The sequence below is a fragment of the Polyodon spathula genome, chromosome 16 (genome assembly GCF_017654505.1).
Source record: "Polyodon spathula isolate WHYD16114869_AA chromosome 16, ASM1765450v1, whole genome shotgun sequence".
Lineage (NCBI taxonomy): Eukaryota > Metazoa > Chordata > Actinopteri > Acipenseriformes > Polyodontidae > Polyodon > Polyodon spathula.
Window position 1 is genome coordinate 3,783,096 of NC_054549.1, and position 18,132 is coordinate 3,801,227.

General features: G+C 40.3%; 1 protein-coding gene across 8 annotated transcripts in view; it reads left to right on the forward strand.

Annotated features, from left to right (window-relative positions):
- Nucleotides 1-18,132, forward strand: part of LOC121328601 (polyhomeotic-like protein 2) — a 68,332-nt gene that overhangs the window by 8,323 nt on the left and 41,877 nt on the right. For 6 of the 8 annotated variants that reach the window (XM_041273415.1, XM_041273419.1, XM_041273420.1 and 3 more), the window contains exon 2: nt 422-503. The gene's annotated coding sequence lies outside the window, so the exon portion shown is untranslated. Of the gene's footprint in view, nt 1-421; nt 504-5,207; nt 5,223-9,388; nt 9,404-18,132 lie in introns of those variants that run through there. The other 2 variants (XM_041273418.1, XM_041273417.1) reach the window with 2 other exon arrangements.

The following is an 18,132-nucleotide window of genomic DNA, read 5'->3' on the forward strand; positions in this document are numbered from 1 at the left end:
GACAAGCCTCAATAGAAGCCATGTACAGAAATGGTTATTAAATACTGCTGTATTATAAAAGTTCAAAAGAAACAGCTAGGTTTGTTTTCTATTCATGAGCAACCTTTCTGGCTGTCCATAGTTCATTGTGATTGTCATTGAAAAAAGGATAAAGTTTGATGAAGAGAATACTGTTAAATGGCTGAGCTACGTGGTTGATTGTGATGTCCCCATTTTGACTGAAGAGATGTCCCAGGTATCAACCATACCAACATTGAGAATAAAGCACGGTTGAAACTCAACATGGTACAGTGAGAAACATGCTCTCTGATTGGCTGAAAGATCCTCAGCTGTCTAAATATTGATATTTATGTTGGTGTTTTAAATTCATAAGGCCATCTAAATATTGATTTAGTGTCAAGGCCTATTTCTTGTCCTGCAGGTGAGTGTGAGAAGGGGAGAAGGAGAACCAGGAGCAGGGAGAGATTGGAAAGTGCGGTGGACTTTAGTGTTTGCATTCAAAAGTAAGTAGCATCTTTCTTCTTGCTATCAATATAGTCCTGTAGCTCTGTCTACCATTTTCTATATAGGCTTTCACTTTTTATACAACAAATGTATATAAACTTACAGATTTGCTTGAGATTCTTGGAGTAGAAAGAATGTATGTAACTACACATGCAAACTGAACTGTCCTTACGGATGTTGGAGGGGGTTAAATGTGTACTCCACATTTTTAGGGGGTACACAAGCAGCCTTTTCTAAATCAAATGTAAGCATTGCAAATAAGGAGAAACAATTGAAAATCATGCAGAACACAAGATTTTAAAAAGATAATACATGAACTTGGAAATGTAGATGATATTAACAAAACAACTTTATTTAATACAATCTGTTTTTAACATGGGGTGCTACACTTTTAGTAGCATTACCTCTCATATGCATTGGATTTCAATATTTAGACGCAGTTAATTGCAGGCTCCTGGACTAGGATTGCAATACAGAATTGGTGTGCAGGAAAAGCTGCCCTATTCCCCGGTATCCTCTTGGCATTGTGGAAAGCACTTGATCTTTGTCGTAATATCACCTGCGCTCTCTGTGTAGACTATCCCTTATTTCCCCAGCTGTGTTTCTGAGTTCAGTTGCCCCGCCTTTTGATCTATGGTAATAAACAGTGACTGTCTGTCCGATGCCTTCATAAAGGATCAGTTTGGTGTAGGGTGGTAGAAGGGGGAGGAACCTCTAATCAAGGTTTGTGTTCAGGAGGCATTCTCTCACCTCCCCATCATGTACAGAAGCACCTGCCATTAGTGTCATTAGGGTGTAGAGTCACGACTGGCAGCCAGCATGACGCTGATTTGTGTTGAAGTTGTTTATGGATAAAAGTCCATTCCTCTAATTTCTTCAGCAGCAAAGTGTGTTCTGCGGAATGGCCCACAACACATTCTTGGATTCAGAAGCACCTGCCAATAAAGCAACAACTTTAGCTCTCTGTCAATGTCAGTCTTCCCATTGGGATTGAAACTGGCTTGCAACAGGGAAGTGCAGCTTTTATATAGCGTGTTATTGAATGCCAAAGCTAATCAACGTGATCAACAACCAATTTGACATGAAACAGATTGCAAATGTCTTGTTAATCCTGTATCATTTTGAACATCCTGAAATACTGTGCAACCTTCATTGAAGTGAATGCAAAATTGTGAAGAACCCTTTAAGTACAGTATCTACAATCAACATGGCTGTGAATTATTACATCCTAAAAAACAAGGTCATTCGAATAATAAATTGGTAAACTGTTAACAAAATGCATGTTACAATCCCACACTTTGCCTTTTGATTAAGATGAAAACTATTTGTTTTCCAGCAAAACCAGTCATGCAAGTGTTAAGCTAAAGTAGGTCTGAGAGTTAATCCTTCTTTTTTAATATAATAACAAGGTGTGTCTACAGGCTACGGCCCAGGAATTCCGTGCACCCCGGGCGTGCCTTTATACCCAGCACAATGATCACCTTGTTACTGTAGCTGAGGAATCCTGTGAATCTGAGGAATCCGTACAGTGTGGGATTTTGATGTAGGATTCAGAGACTAGGGAGGTATCGTACCTTTTTGTCTTGTACAACTTTAATGCACAATCGCATCAATACCAGAGGGACCGAGCCAATTCCATATTCCCATTGCAGGACTATATAACTGCTAGGATAACCCCATTGTCTTTTACAATAAAGCCACTGTACAGAAGAACATTTGTCCGATCAATGCTTGTCTGGTTACAAGCAGCTCATTGATCTTGCAACTTTATCAAGTCTGGTCATAGAGGATCCCAGCATCAATAGCTTGGCTTGGTAACCAGCGTCACATCACTGCCAATGGCCTCTGTGAGAGATAGCTAATCCCACTGTGCCAACAGGCTGTAAACAATATCCTCACCACAGTGTCACTTCATTACCAGCTGCTTCTGAATTAAACTGCACGCAAGGGTTTTGTTTCCTTTATAACCAACACTAATAAAAGTAAAGTAGAAATCCCCAAGGAGATGAATTTTTATCTTTTTTTTTTTTTTCCCCCCTGAGTGCATACGTGTTTGCTTTGTAATGTTAGCTGGTGAGCAGTCCCCTGGGTACTGGCTGGCTGCACAGTGCTGGGGCACAGAGACTCCCATTCACCACACCGCCTCCCATTCTGGCAGAGATTCTGTAAATGGAAAATCAAGAACTCGCACACACTTGTTTGGAAGGCAGCCAGAGGCTCATAAACTCCCGAGCGAGAGTCTTTGTACCAGAGTGTTGATCTGATTTAGGTCTGATTCGATCATTAGCCCGGGAAATTAAGTCTCCTGGCCAGCACTAAATATCAGTGCATTAGTGCACTGGCAAACTCTGTGTGGAAGATCACTGGTTCACTGGCGAGTATGGTTACACTCAGTCTACCAACAGTGCAGCACAGTGAATGGAGAACCTATGGGGATGGTGGCCACGGTCACAAGAGCTGAAGCCAAAACAATATCCCTTTTGAAATCCCGCAAATATAACCAAGCAAAGGACTAATTAAAATGGTTTTAAATAAACAGCTGGTCCAAAAGTGATATTGCGCTACAAACACACTGCCTCCCAGTTCCTCAGCAATACCTATTATGCTATACTGCCTCACATTCCCCCAGCTCTTGCCTCCCAGTCCCTCAGCTCTTGTCACTATGCCATATTGCCTCCTAGTCTCTCAGCTCTAACAACTGGGCCATACCACTTCCTATTCCTTTTGCTATAACGCTTGGTCAACAATGTCTTCTAAAAACAAGAACATAAGAATGTGTTTATTCTTTCAAACATAATTCAGCTCATTAAAGAAGCAGTTATCCCACCATTCCAGGTTTTAGAAACCACTGTAGGAGGATAATTGACACTGATGGCTATTGAAAGGTATGAAAATGAAAAGTGATGGTTCTTCATTTCCCATCTGAAGTGTAATCAGGAACTGGGTGGACAACGGGTCAGAGGTCCCCAGAGTCCTAATCAGGAAGACAGACACACACTGCCTCTCCAGACTCAGAGGGGCAGGCTGAAATATACAGAGAATTTCTTTAGGAATCCTGAAAATGGTCCTACTTTGGATAAGATTTAAATAAATAAAAAACTAGAAAGAAATGAATACATACAGATCGTTATCATAATCCTATAATGATCACACAGTAACATGTTGGTTTAAAAATATTTGTATACAGTGTTTATACATTACAAAAAAACCCAGTTAGGAACCACACGTTTACAAACTGAACAACCAACCAAACACACCACCTTGAAACCAGAAACAGGGCTCTGCTGTAAATAACACAGAGCCAACACTGATCATTTTACCATTTCCACACCTTTTTAAGCTTGATTTAGATTATCTTGTTATTCCTCACTTGGAGGGTTTAGACTGTATATAAATAGTGTACGCATGCTTTAAATCATTGAAAATAGAGAATGGCGTGAGCACCCTCCATTTCAAATGTGTATTTAGCAGTCTGCTCTAGATAAATAACCATAGGAAAGAGGATCAGTCACAGTCCCTGAAAACTTCAACAGTATTGCATCTACCCATTCTGCTGCACCCCAGCCATTAACCAGCTCTACATATCACAGAACATTAACAGGCAAGCTTCTTTGCTTCCTGTCAACATCCTAGTTGCTATATTTACGCGATCTGAAGGTTATGAAATACGTCTCCTGCCAGAGTGAATCAATCAATTATAGCCAAAATGCAGCCCCACGTGCTGCCATATGCAATTACAATGGAGATTTCCCCCGATAGAAAAGCCTGATAACGTTTTTAAAAGATGTCATGCACTCCCTTTATAAAGTGGCCCTTTATACTGCAGAATCAGTTGTAAGTCAACATGTCCTCTCCCCCCTCCATTATTAACTATGTGAGCTTCTGGTAGAAGCAGGGAACACCTGGACTAGCCTATCCTGGGGAAATCATTCATAACTTTTTATTATCAGATGCAACATGATCTCTTCAGCTCACCTGACACACTGTTGGCATGGAGATACAGTGCTAGAGTACTATGGGTACTGTTCTGTTCAAGTGAAATGTTCAACGATTTGATTGGCTGCTGTTTGTATTCCTCTCAAAAGCCTACATTTGCTACAGGGACAACTATGTTAGACGATAAGCTCTCCTTTGAAATAGCGGTAGCAGCCGTTAGCTATTCACTTTATTAACTTCCTTCAAGTCAACAAGGCCATGCAACAGATTTCACAACTTTTTATCCCCCCTATTTTATCTGTAACACCAGCTACTCCCCCTCCTCCCAATCACTATTCCTCTGCTTCCTAGTCCTAGCTCTAACCAATAGGCCAAACAGCCTGCCAATCCCTGGGCTCCAACCACTAAACCTCATAAACAAGCCACCCTGCCATTGTATACGTTGTCCTTCAGAGCACCCCGCCTTGTGTTCCCACGTCATTGTCGAAAAACCCTGGAAGCTGTAACTATGGATTCTTTGTTGGTACACAATATAATAAATACTGACATTGCCCACTTAGTTTTGAATGTGAAGTTAGCGTCAACATGCTTCTACAATGGATTTCAGTCTTGATAAGTTTGTGCAGTCATTGGGTGAACAGTACTGGGAGACAAAACAATATCCTGTACGGTTTGTTTTGGTGCTACATTAATTAAAGTCTCCTCACACTCCAGTTCCTGTAACCTGAGACACTTCAGTGGAATTCCTGTTTTCTTGTTCTGAAGCTCAGGGTAGAATCCAGGTCAGTTTACTATATTGATGTCCCGACCATATTAAGGTTTGTTTTCTTTTGTAATACAGACAAAATGTATCTTTGGCAGTAAGTTTGCCTGCCTCCAGGTTTTGTGGTAGCAGTACTGGTACAATATCACAATTTGCTTTCACTTGAATTTGGTACTAGAAGAGAAAAATGGAACACTTTTGAAATACAGGTACATTCACTACACTGTTACAATTCTTATGGCAAAATATGATCGGGATAATAACTTTAAATACATGTTGTTAATGGATGGAGTTCCAGCCTCACAATCACAGAATTTTGCACTCAGTGCATTAGAAAATATTAGTAGTTGGTGGTAATTGCAAGTATAACACGTGTCCCTGTATTTTGAAGTGCAGCCAAATGTTTTCAATATAAAAATAAGCAAAGCAGTACAATTCTATATTTTCTTTCATTCTAAATAGTCACTTACGATAAGTGTATGCTATAAAAACATCCAACTAATTGTAATAATGAAATGTAAGTCCAAATATTATCTAATCTATTATTGATTGACCAATGCAACCAAACATTATCTAATCTAGTATTGATTGAGCAATACAAGAAGATTCATTGTACTGTCTAAACATTAGCTTTGATTGATTGTATTGTAAGCTAACAATTTGGATTTCTTAAGTTTTATTCAGATGATTTTATTGATTGTAGAAAAAACATATGGGGGGGGGGGGGGGGCAAGGGCCCTGGAACTAGGGGTGCTGGGGGTGCAGCGGCATCCCTGGCTTTGCATGGCTTCCTTCATATACAGGGGTTACAGTTTTGTTCAATGGCTTTCAGCACCCCCACTTTAAAAATTGTTCCAGTGCCACTGGGGGATATTTCTTGACATTTTCAGGGTGTTTAACCTGAATTAATTTTGCATGCATACATGTAGAAACCAGGCATTATCGGGTAACACAAAAATCAAAACCTGTGTGATACGGAAACCCACCCTCCAACCGAAAATCAACCCCCCCCCCCCAAGCAGGGTAGCCGAGGTAAATAACTCCAAATCAAGAAGCAATTACAACGATTAGACGGACTGAGAAGCTATCTGAAACCTTCAGTCTGGTGTGAGGCTGGATCAGCAGGAACATTCCTCTTCTTGATGAGAAAGAAATGAAATCCAAGCACACTAAACCAGCTCTGCTCTTATCAGCGCGGACCCTGAGAGACTAAACCCACCCCCCTCTCTCATCCCCATGCTGATCTGCATCCCATTGGCATGTCAATAGGCTACTGTGCATATCCCTCGCTCATTACACACAGCGTGTGCCTCTCCTTTACTCCTGTCTTGGAGGAGAGCGAGCAGCAGGGTGCTGGCTCTTTTGAATGTGTTTTTCTTGATGCTCCTGTTTTCTGTTTTAAATGAAGCATGCTGTACAGATACATGCTATGGAATGACCATTAAATACAGTTGAAAATATTCTAAGTCGAAATGCGATTTATTAAAAATGTCAGCTTGTGTCAGCGAGTTCCACATGCCTAGCTAAAATCAAAACTACTGTTTCAACTGGAAATTGATATTTGTAATGGGTGTACTTTTCCTTTTAATGTTTCAAGTGTTGAAATAATTGTTACTATTGGCAGGAATAATCTGTATTTAAATGAAATGTAAATAATATTCTCTGCGCCTAGTAGACCAGACTTTTCATGTCAATGCAGCTTCCTCATGCTGCTCTAATTCTGTCATTCCTAAAATAACTGCTCCCATTTTTCCAAAAAACAATCCCCATGCGAGCGTAATGATGTGAATCAAACCACTGCCAGACAGACTCATCTATTATAATTATTTTTGTTTTTAATTCCACGTTTTCTCTAGCCCCTGAAAGGTATAGCTAATTTATATGCTAATGAGTGGATAACAATCAATGTATTTCATACTTGGCTGCCCCCAATCAATACAATATAACCCCACCGCACTAATGAAATACATTTGTGCATTAAGGCTGCCGAGACTGAGCCTAGGTAGTCATCTGGAGTTTAATAATAGAATCTCGGTCACTTGAGGAGTGCCTTTGTGCCGCTGTTACAGCACTGTGCTTTTAATGGCTTGTCTACAGGGAGCGGACAACACACGATTGTCCTGCAATATGCAGCACACACTTTTATGTACATGGGTCTCTTGTAGAATCCGAAGATCAAATCCGTCCTGTGTTTTTTTCATTCATAAAAAAAAGACTTTGGGTAATTTGTTTCAGTGTGAAATGGAACAAACTCACTTAGGGTTAGGTTTAATTTGAAACAGTTATACCTTGTCAGGACAAGCCCTTGGATTTGATTAGAGCATTTAACAGCACTGGGAATGCACCTAGATTTTATGAACCACCTAGTAATCCTGGGGGAAAATGGTCTAAGTGCTGTAAAATGTTCTAAAAAAATGCAACATTTGTGTTGATCAAATCGAGCCGCATTGAGTCTGAAATAGAGGTGTGCCCGGGTTCTTGCAGCATGTGTTACCCAGTGCTGAGGAACGACAAACCCGTTGAACAGAACTAGCAAGAAACAAGCGAGATGTATTGCAGTGCTCTTAGCCTGCTGAGCTAAGTGCCAGCAGGGACAACTGTTCAAATATTCTAATGAGCACTGCTTGAAATGTATACAGCGGGAAAAATTAACAGATGTTTTTTAAAATGATGATCAAAAAGATATCGATTTATAAATGGCGCCTGGAAAAAGCTTATTATTTTGTCACCATTTGTTCCCAAGATATTTTTGGCCAATTCTGATGGTGAAGCTGGTTCTTTTCCCCTCAAATCAGACAGCAGGGAGAGAGCTCAGGTTTTATGACTCTCATTTCCTTCACAGTCTACCCTAAATCTGTCAGTTTTTTGTCTAAAAGGGAAATCTTTTGTTTACCAAATCCTAAAGGGTAAAAGATGTAAGTAATATGTCTGGGTGGGCAGGGTTAGTGGGATTGGCAAGGAGATCACCCTGGTCCACGTGTGCTTTACTGAAGGGACTCCCTGTGCACAATCGCCACTGAAGAAATGAAAAGTTCCACTAGATTCAATGAAAACAAGAACATCTTAAAATCTGCATATCTTTAAAGAGCAGCTTTGTTTCAGCATCAGTACGGACGTGCAGAGTACCCAGCCAGATTCTCTTTGTATCGTTTTCTGTTTCATCATCACTTCCTGTTGATTTTGAGGTTTACAGCCCGCACAGGGCTTCACTAGTGCTTTGTCATGTCTAACCTCGAAGGATATCTGCTACACCCGTGGAATCATTAGCATGTTGTCCTGCGCCACTCTGACCCAGGTGGTATTTCGTATAGAGAGGGGGACAGGTTAATGGTTTCACTGTGGTGGAGCTCAGACATGATTCCGAGAGCTCTGTTGAGGGTGCTGTACATTTCTGAACAGCAAGTCACCAGGATGCAGTGAATGAAACAGAAAATGATACAAAGTGAATCTAAAGCCTGTTTGTTGAATTAAGTTTGGTTCCCCATTTCATTGTCGTTGAACATAATCTGGTCAGGAAATATGTTTTTACCCACATTTACAACACATTGGAGAAAGGGCGTGTTATTGGGATTAAGCAAGAGAACATGCAGCCAATGTTGCTGATTTAATGGCCAAAAGCCCTGTTGGTCTTATTCCAATTTTAAGTTGCCAGGTGTCCACACATCCTTGGAGAGAGCTCAGTGTGCGTCTACGTTAGCCACTGCTCATAAAATTTCCATTGTGTTCAGTGTAATTTGCCTCTAAAATGGCATACACTGTCTGAGTCTTACATTCTTCCACATCTGTGCACTCTTCTTTAAAAGAAAGCAAACATTTAACAGTTCAGTGATTTTTCACCCTAAATAAAAAAAAAAAAAAAAAAAATTATACCTTTAAGACACGAACAAAACACACAGCCCATCAAAGCCACCCCGTTCACGTTTCCTAATTCCATATCCTCTCATTTGAAGCACGGCTGGTGCCCAATCTACATGAAATACAGCCAGGGGGAACTGAAACCTCCCCATTGGTTGTCGCTAGGAGACCAAATACTCACTAGGAAATAAGGCTGTTTGCTAAAGTGGTGGTCGGATGGCAGTTCTGTACTGCAGGCTGGATGGCGTTAGATTCTCCAAAGACAGAAAAGGAGTACATTTGCATGGGGGGGGGATACAGCTGCCATAAACACAGTGAAAGCAGATGTTAGGGATGCTGAGGAAGGTAGGCTGAAGTTATTTCTGAATTTCTAGAACATAAGTGTCCATGTGTTGAAATATAATCGCATACCATTTCCCTTTTTGCAGCATTTGTGGTCTCTTGTCAGAGCAAAAACCTATTACAGGCCACGAGAAACTTCAAATACTATTTTTTTTTTTTGCTCAGTGGTACATAAAGTATAGAGATAGAAGGTAAGTAAGCAGCCTGTTTAGCAGGTGCCAATGTCCTGATCCTCTGGGGCTTGACATAAGAAACCATTGGTCTGTAATTTATCCTACAACCAGACCTGTGGTCAATTTATAATTCAAATTACAAGTACACAGAACTGTTTGCTGACATTGCAATTTCAATTACAATGTCATTGTGTTCAATTACAATTAGTTACAATTATGCTCTAGTAATTCCAATTATAATTAAAATTACACTAAAATAGCTACACACATTAACACGTTTACACTATTTATTCTACCAAGCTGTAATCACAGGTACACGTACAGAAACATACTCTGTTTTCTCAAACAAATGGGGTCACTGAAAGTGGTTGAAAATAAGAGAAGAATGTTTTACATTGAGCGAACACAACATGGAACTGGGAATGGTTAAGCTTGGAAAGGTGTGTAATTGAACTGTAATTGAACACATATATGGTAATTACAATTATACAGGTGTGCTAAGGTTCAGCTACAATTACAAATACATTGTAATTGCAATTAATTACAAATGACACAATTGAAATCTAAGCAAAGCGGTTCAAGCCATGCTGGTGAGAACATCAAGGATGGTGTTTGGTATGTCTCTGAAAATATTTGTTTAGCGACTGGGAGCAAAAAGCTAGCCCATGCTTTAATACTTTACAGTAACTGGTGGGCAGTTTTTTCAACGGGCTCGTCCAGTTGATATTTCCCTTAACGCAGGGTCGGTTGATACGGGAAGTGTGTGTTCATTAAAACCAGCAAGAGAGCCCAACCCAGCATGAGCTGTCAAACAAAGGTATTCAACCGTACCTCACAGAGCTGCTGTCTTCTCTCGCTCGCGTCTCAGCTGGGAAAGACATTACTCATTAGAGATTATACACTGCATAGGGACACGTGTGATATTAAATTCTCAAAGCACACTCTCTGCATTAATCTCTATGCATTTCACTATACTTTTACCTAGGACTGACAAAACACAACTTAATTGTAAGTACACTCTATTCATTGACGGGTTCTTAATTGAAGTTACAAATGGTATCATTTTAAATGAACCAACGTCGTTTTTTTTTTTTTATTGATTAAAAATAGTTTTGAATAATTTAGGTCAGAATAATCGTTGTCCAAAATTCTCTCTCGAGGAAGAGGGAAACCTTGAACCCCCGCCCGCACATCTGGAGTAGCATTCCAGCTGACGAAACTTGGGACATGTATGCACCCCTCACGTCATGTCCTGTTTACAAAGAACAGATTTAGGATGCAGTGAGAGGAAATGAAACGAAGGGGAAAACAACCCAACCCTCTCCACAGCACAAGAAGCTACAGGAGCCCCAGATGAAAGGGATTAATACATCCTTCTCACAGAGCTTGATACTAATAAATCAAAACTTCCTGCAGCATTGCCATAGCAACGCAAGTCAGGAAAAGCGCAAACTCTATAGATGTGGTAAATGCACTATCAACATTAGCTTGACACTGAGGATTCTGTTTCAGGGCTGAATTACATTGAAAGGCCTTGGTTAAGGTAATCTCCCTAGACCCAGTTTTATATCGTTTGAGGTCTCGGAGTGATTAGCACCATGCTGTTTGCTGCCCTTCAATTCGTTTAGGCTCTTTTATACTGGAGATTTTGGAACAGATATTGCTGATATTGGATAAATATTGCTCTTTGTCACCTTGGCCATTTCCAACAGATGAATTGATCTTTCATCTCTTCCCAGTCTTCAAACACACAAACAATTTACTGACAAACAAAAACACCAAAGCTCACAAATCCATAAATGGAAATATCAACAACTTGTCTCAGTTGCGTTCCTCAAAAACAATGTTCATTTTTGTATGTTTTAAATTCCTCAAACACAAACAAACTTATTTTTGCAATGAAAATATTCAAGTAAACAACCACAAGCCGACCAAGAAAAAGGAAAACGCTACATCATTTTTATTACATATCACTCCGAAGGCTTCCAATCCCAGTGTGTGCTCCGAGTGAAGCAATAGTCCATATTCCGGGAGAATCGATGTTTCTGATCCAGTTGATTAGATTTTTAAATTATTACAGTTACAGATAGCTTTGTTACAGCCACACTCCCTACAACTCTAAATTTAACCCCTTTGTCCAAGCAGCTCGCCTTTAATGGTGCACCTTCTTGGCATTCTCTTAAAGGAACAGACCCTTTAATTAAAATAAGGTCGTTACAAGTTTTACTGACGGTACTTTTTCTCTCCACTGACAAGCTCCGCTGATGTTAAACATACCTGAAAATACAAAATATATAAATAAAAATGTTATGCAAAACTACATATGTCCATTACGATGGTTCAATTATAGGGGGAGATTTATATATATATATATATATATATATATATATATATATATATATATATATATATATATATATATATATATAATATTTTATTTAGAGTGGCACGGTGGTGTGGTGGCGTGGTGGTTAGCAATGCTGCCTCACAGCATCAGCGTCCTGGGTTTGATTCCAAGCCTAGGGGTCTGTCTGTGTGGAGTGTGCATGTTCTCCCCGTGTCTGTATGGGTTTTCTCCGGGTACTCCAGTTTCCTCAGAGACATGCTGTTCAGGTTGATTGGTCATTGCCCTGTGTGTGTGCGTGTGTGATGCCCTGCGATGGACTGGCATCCTGTCCAGGGTGTAGTCCTGCCTTGCACCCTGTGTCTGCTGAGTTAGCTCTAGATCACCGTAATCCTGTAAACGATTAAGTTTTAGTTCCAATTTTTACACATTCTAGATTCACTTCCTGTGCAGTGGCTATTACAACCTCACTGGAGCCGCAAGCTCATTTCTTTATAGGACCAAGTTTTTAGGCTGTAAGTGCGAACGTGCGCTCCCTGACTTTTTGACTCATCTTGTACATCACATGGGACCACTATAAGACTAAAAATATGCATTTTTAAGTTGATGTGCCTAGAACTTTTTTTCTTTTTAATTTAGAGTGACCAGTTATTATTTTTATTTATTTTCCCCCAATTTGGAATGCTCATATGCCCTCAGACGTTCTGAGGGCGTGTGAGTGTCCTCCAATCTCAGGCGCCTAAAGCCAGAATCGCTTTTACGTCGAGCAATCCAGAGCAGAGGTGGGCAGGCTGCTGATCCTGGAGAACAGACACCAGCCCTGCCTCTCCTCCACTCTGAATGTACTCAGAGTCTGGCCAGTAGGGTTCGCTGTTGTGCGATGAGGAGAAGCAATCCCTGCTGATTTCCCATCTCCCACACCGGGAGTGTCAGAGCCAATGTGACGCCACCTTAGGAGTCCCCAGCAAAGTTCGGCCTCTGCACAGCCCGGACACGAACTGGGGCCGTCCGTGCTGTGTGACTCATCCTGCGCTCCCAGCGGCAGTGCTTTTAACTGGATGAGCTGCTCGGAAACCTGAGTCTAGAAATTTTAACATGATTTACATCTAAGTACCCTTTAACAATAGAATAGATAAGAAAATCTATTAATGAAAGATAGAAAATCTGTTTTACTTTGCTGATTTATAACCTCCTGCTACTGAAAGAGCCCGTCTGATTTAAAATGTGCTGATGCAGTAAGTGCACCTGCAGCTGAATCTGAAGGGAATGTAAAGAAACTGGACAGCCAGCAAGGCCTGCTATATCTGATAGAGAGCATGTAAGGGTACACTTTTTAAATTAATGTAAACAGACGTGATTGTGGGACAGTGCAGTGTTAAATGATTAGTGGAAGGTCTGACTTTCCTGGAAAGGCAATTATCCTCCCCCATGATTTCCTGTCAGTGCTCTTGGCATGTGTTTGCGACACCTGTCTGAAAAACAATTCACACTGAAGTTATAATGTAGTGCAATTTAACGACTATAGTGCTTTTAAAATAAAGGTAATTGCTTAACTCTTTTAAGGGAAGCTAGCTAACGGTTTCAAAATCCATTGTCGTGCCCTTTTATTACTTTGCTGGTATTTTATCCTTCAGTTTGGAATATGCACATCAAAGCTACAGATGAAAAGTTGCTGCTGCTGCATCCTGGTACCTGATCAGGGGTTGTAGTTCGGACTCTCTGGAGTGGTCAAGCAGCAATCAGAAAGTGTGACCTACAGCGACAGGATGCCGCCGTGTATCTTTAGGGTGGTATTTGAAGTACAGCTATTTGCTTTCTAAATTTACTAGGGAATTTTGTTCTAATATTAATACGTCCGAAGAGAAAATATATTTTAAAGCGTTGGTTAGCACTCCTTAAAGGGCCAAATGTTAAATCCAAACTCTCCATTGACATGCCTAACACTGCCACCTCTGAGCTTTCCACTCCCAGAAAAGAGAGAGAGCAAGCAGCACAGCTGGAAGGAGGCTGCCCCGTGGCCGGTGTGAGATTTCTGATTGAGAAAGCAGGGGTGAGACTCGGACGGGCTGACCAGGGGAGTGTTTTTTAACACTTGTGCAAGGGTGACAAAAATGACAAGAGTCTACATGTTTGTGATAATGGCATGGCTTCTATCCTGTGGCAAAGCAAACAAACAAAGATTCATATCTGTGGAAGACCAAAGCAAAATTTTAGAATGCTTTTGTAATAATATAAAAACAATATGTGCAGTCATGGGTAGGGCGACAGATGTTACATGTACAGACATGCAGTAGAGTTGTATGAACTGTGCCTTTCATATATTATACCAAAATATGCCTATATATGTACGTGACTGTGCCAGTGTCATCTGCACAATGAATAATTCATACACCATGCCATGACAGTGGTAATATTATACAACCCTTTTGTAATTACTGAATGCTGAACACTCTTCATACACCTTGCTGACCGTGTAGTGACATAAAATACCATTCTAATCCACCCTTACAAAATGTAAATGTCAACCGGTACAGCATAGCTTTGTGTAAAACGGACTGTTGCAGAAAAGATTTAAAAACCGCACAAGACAATGGATTTGGTGTGTACACAGTGGTTCCAGTACTGTAGTACACAGTGATACGGTTCCATGGCACTGCAGTGGCTTGCATATACCACTGATATGTAAAAATATGACAATCACTCTAATACCATTCTACCAATACCAGCAGACAGTAGCTGCCCTTCTGTTGCCTCTTAGCACAGATCCATTGTGTTGATACATTAGTGCCACGATCTTACTGTAGCACATTGTTCGACTGCATCTGAAAGTGCCACTGCCATAAGGTTATCATAGCCCATGGAATTGTCTAAAGTGTGCAGAACAGGCTGCCTGGCCAGCAGCTGTGTGTGTCTGCGATACAAAGCCTGTTCTCACCTCTGGATCCAGCCCCTGCCGTGGTCAATAGGAATTGAGTGTTGTTTCCATCTGCTCTCTGCTCAGGGGGCCTGTCTGAAGTGAGCCGTGCCCAAGGGTCTGTGTTCTCAAACCACCTTCTCAGTTTGCTGTTGCTAGCCCCTTTGCTGCGGGCTCTCAGTGTTTGGATGTTCGATCCATTTCTTTAAGTCTACGATTGAACTGGAGACCATGTTTGAATAAAAATGAATGTTTGTCTAAATGATGTGCAGGTGAACCCTTTGAGCAGCTATAGAGCTTTACAGTCAGAGACTGATCCTCAAGGTCCTACAGGCAATGCAGTGCCTGTATACATTTCTACTGTCCACATGGTTTGAAAATATAGCATTGAGCCATTTAAATGCAATCATTGATTTACTTTACTGTCCTGAAGTAAAACTACAAGAAACTAAATCAAGTAGACAAACAGTCTGGACTTCTTCAATGTGCCAATCATTTCCCCCAGCTTTCCTGGATGTCTTTTCTGTCCTACTGCTGATGTTTGACTACCATATTTATCTTTCTTACTGCTAATCTGTATTGGTCAAAAGATGTTACAGTAAAGACTTACGACAGACTTATTTTGGCAAAATGCGGCATTGCATGTGCTTACATTATAGCTGAATAATGCATCGTTGTGTTATAAGGCTGACGTTTACACACGGTCCAATGAAAATGCTCGGGAGAATGCAGTGAATTATACTTCAGTTTAAATATGCAGGATTACGGGACTCTGCAGCTTCAGTGTTCACCTGGATCAGAAGCCTTGGATTAGTTTTTGAGCAGCCAGGTGCGACGGAGAAACAGGCTTATCAAAGCATGTCAAAACCTGTCTGGCAAGTGCGCATGCACATCATTCAGTACCAGGGCTTCAAAGCAGCTCCTAATGCTGCCAGTCAGTGAGATAGCCATTAACAAGAGCGATGCCTGGGACAGCTCAGCCCGCACAGTTTAAACAGACACTACAAAGAACAGGGCAGGGAGAAGGGAGATGAAGATGACACTTCGAAACTAATGGGGTTCTGTCTGCAGCAAGCAGGATCAGCGTGTTTCATGGTCGGCTGAGCGCTGCCTGGTTGGCGTCTGCTCAGGGGGAAAGAGGCAATTCATGTGCCGTGCGCGTGCCTCTCCAAGCCTTCTGGGGAGGCTTGTGTTTAATGAAGAGATGGGAAGCGCCCTGTATTTATTCATTATTCCTTCTCTTTCTTGAAGGGAATTTTTTGGATGCATTAACTGCACTGTTGTTGCCCCCACGGGCACCGTATTGTTTTTAATTATTCAGTATATGCATTTAGCAAGACCTGCTTTGGAGAGAAACTGTTAAGATATTTTCATACATGCTATATCATATTTACTGTGTCGATTAAAAATGATTTACTCTCCCTGCATTTTAATACCTGTAGTTCATAAACGGTATGTTGCACTGTAGCGTGGTTGAATTGTGGGGCCTCCCAAGCTGCAGTCTTCTGAATGAACTAGCTCAGGTCTTCTTGCTCCAGTGTACTATATTTTTTGCCCATGATTTAACCCCTAAAACTTGCTAGATAAATACCTGTAGCTTGACAGCCTGTGTGTGTAATATGTTCTAGAATATAGTTAAATAACAATAATTGAACAGTATGGCTCATTTTAATGTGATGTCCTCAAAACTGTCTCGTACAAAGAATTTTCAGGTGGATATATATTTGTCATTATATATAATAAATAGATTAACATTGATTATTACATAAACTACATCATTTGTGTACTGTATATATAAACTTCAACTGTTATAATTCATGACAGTTTTACTTAATGTTAATTGCATTGCAGCCTTTTATATATTTACTAGAAGGTAATTGTATGTATAACAAACATTCAAAATATAAATGTTTCAGTATATTAAATGTGCCATTTTTGATTATTAATACATTTTTTGAATATATATTTAAGACAAATTTGTATATTTCAATATATTATCCAACAAATAGACTGAATATTTCAGAATGCGTGTGAATATATTTATATAAAAAATTATAATAATAAGCGTGTCAATTTACAATTCTGAAACATAGAAAAAGTGAACTTCAAGAATTCATGAATCGTTGGTCCCACATTGTTGAAAAGTTTGACTCTTCCTAACCTAGCTACTGGTTAGGGTGTGTGATTGTGCAACACAATAGCCTGGCAGGTGGAAGTCCCTTTCACACAATCAATTAGGAGCTGAGCCTCAGTAATGCACATTTGGTTGGGTTGCTGGAGTGTGAAGGGAGGGGGTTTGGTGGTTAGTCAAGTCCTGAGCTGCGCGGAGGGTAATCTATTTGTTTGGCATGTGGCTCAGGGAAGTCCTGCCTAACCCCCTCTTCCTTTTCTCCTCTGAAATATCCAGCAGGAGGCAGGGCTGCCTTTGAAGTGTATTTGCTTAATGACAGCAATAACCCCTAGCTCACGTTCTGGGAGGAGCCAGGTCCAGCAGTGAATGGGAGGCAGTTTGTAGCAAAGTGTAAAGTGGTAGTTCTTGATCTTTCTATGGAAGGGAGAGTGATACAGTGGGGAACTGCCTTTGAATCTGAGTAAGTAACTCAATCTATGCATCTCTGATTAATTAAGCCTTGTCTGTTATGTTAAATAACCCAGGCAGACGGACAGATATAGCTGCAGTCTCCAACAATTATTTTCACTAAAGTATCTTTTTTGAACTTCTGTTGACCTAATTGTCCTGAGAATCAGCCTTGTTTGCATTTTGCTTTAAATAAATGAAGCAAGCATGAAAGCAGGCATTCTTTGTTTAGTTTTTGTTTGTATATTGATTTTCTCTATTTAGTTTCAGCAGAGAGACATTCAAATGGTCTCTATGTCACTCCTAATATCTCTGCCCCTGCTACTATTCTTACAGTAGTAGAAGTTATTGGACAAGCTCTGTGTTTTTATTTGAGTCACATCATTGTACAGAAGATACTCAAGAGCATATTATAAATACATATTTCAACAGTATTTGCACTGTTTTGTTGTTGCATCAATCTTCTAAGTACTATTTGTAAGATATCTGAAAATTATTTCGAGGGAAACTGGTCAATTACTTTTTCCCCAAGGTATTTATGTTGAGTTTTATCTGGATCAGGGCTCAGATATTTGAAGGGCCATTGACTGAACATTTTTTTCATAGTTTTGCCATATTCAATAGGTGACGTTTCTTACTGCAGAGATGGAACCATTAATCCATTATTGATCACCATGGCTTTTATTTTGCTAGCCTCAATTATAACATGTCTGATATTTGATT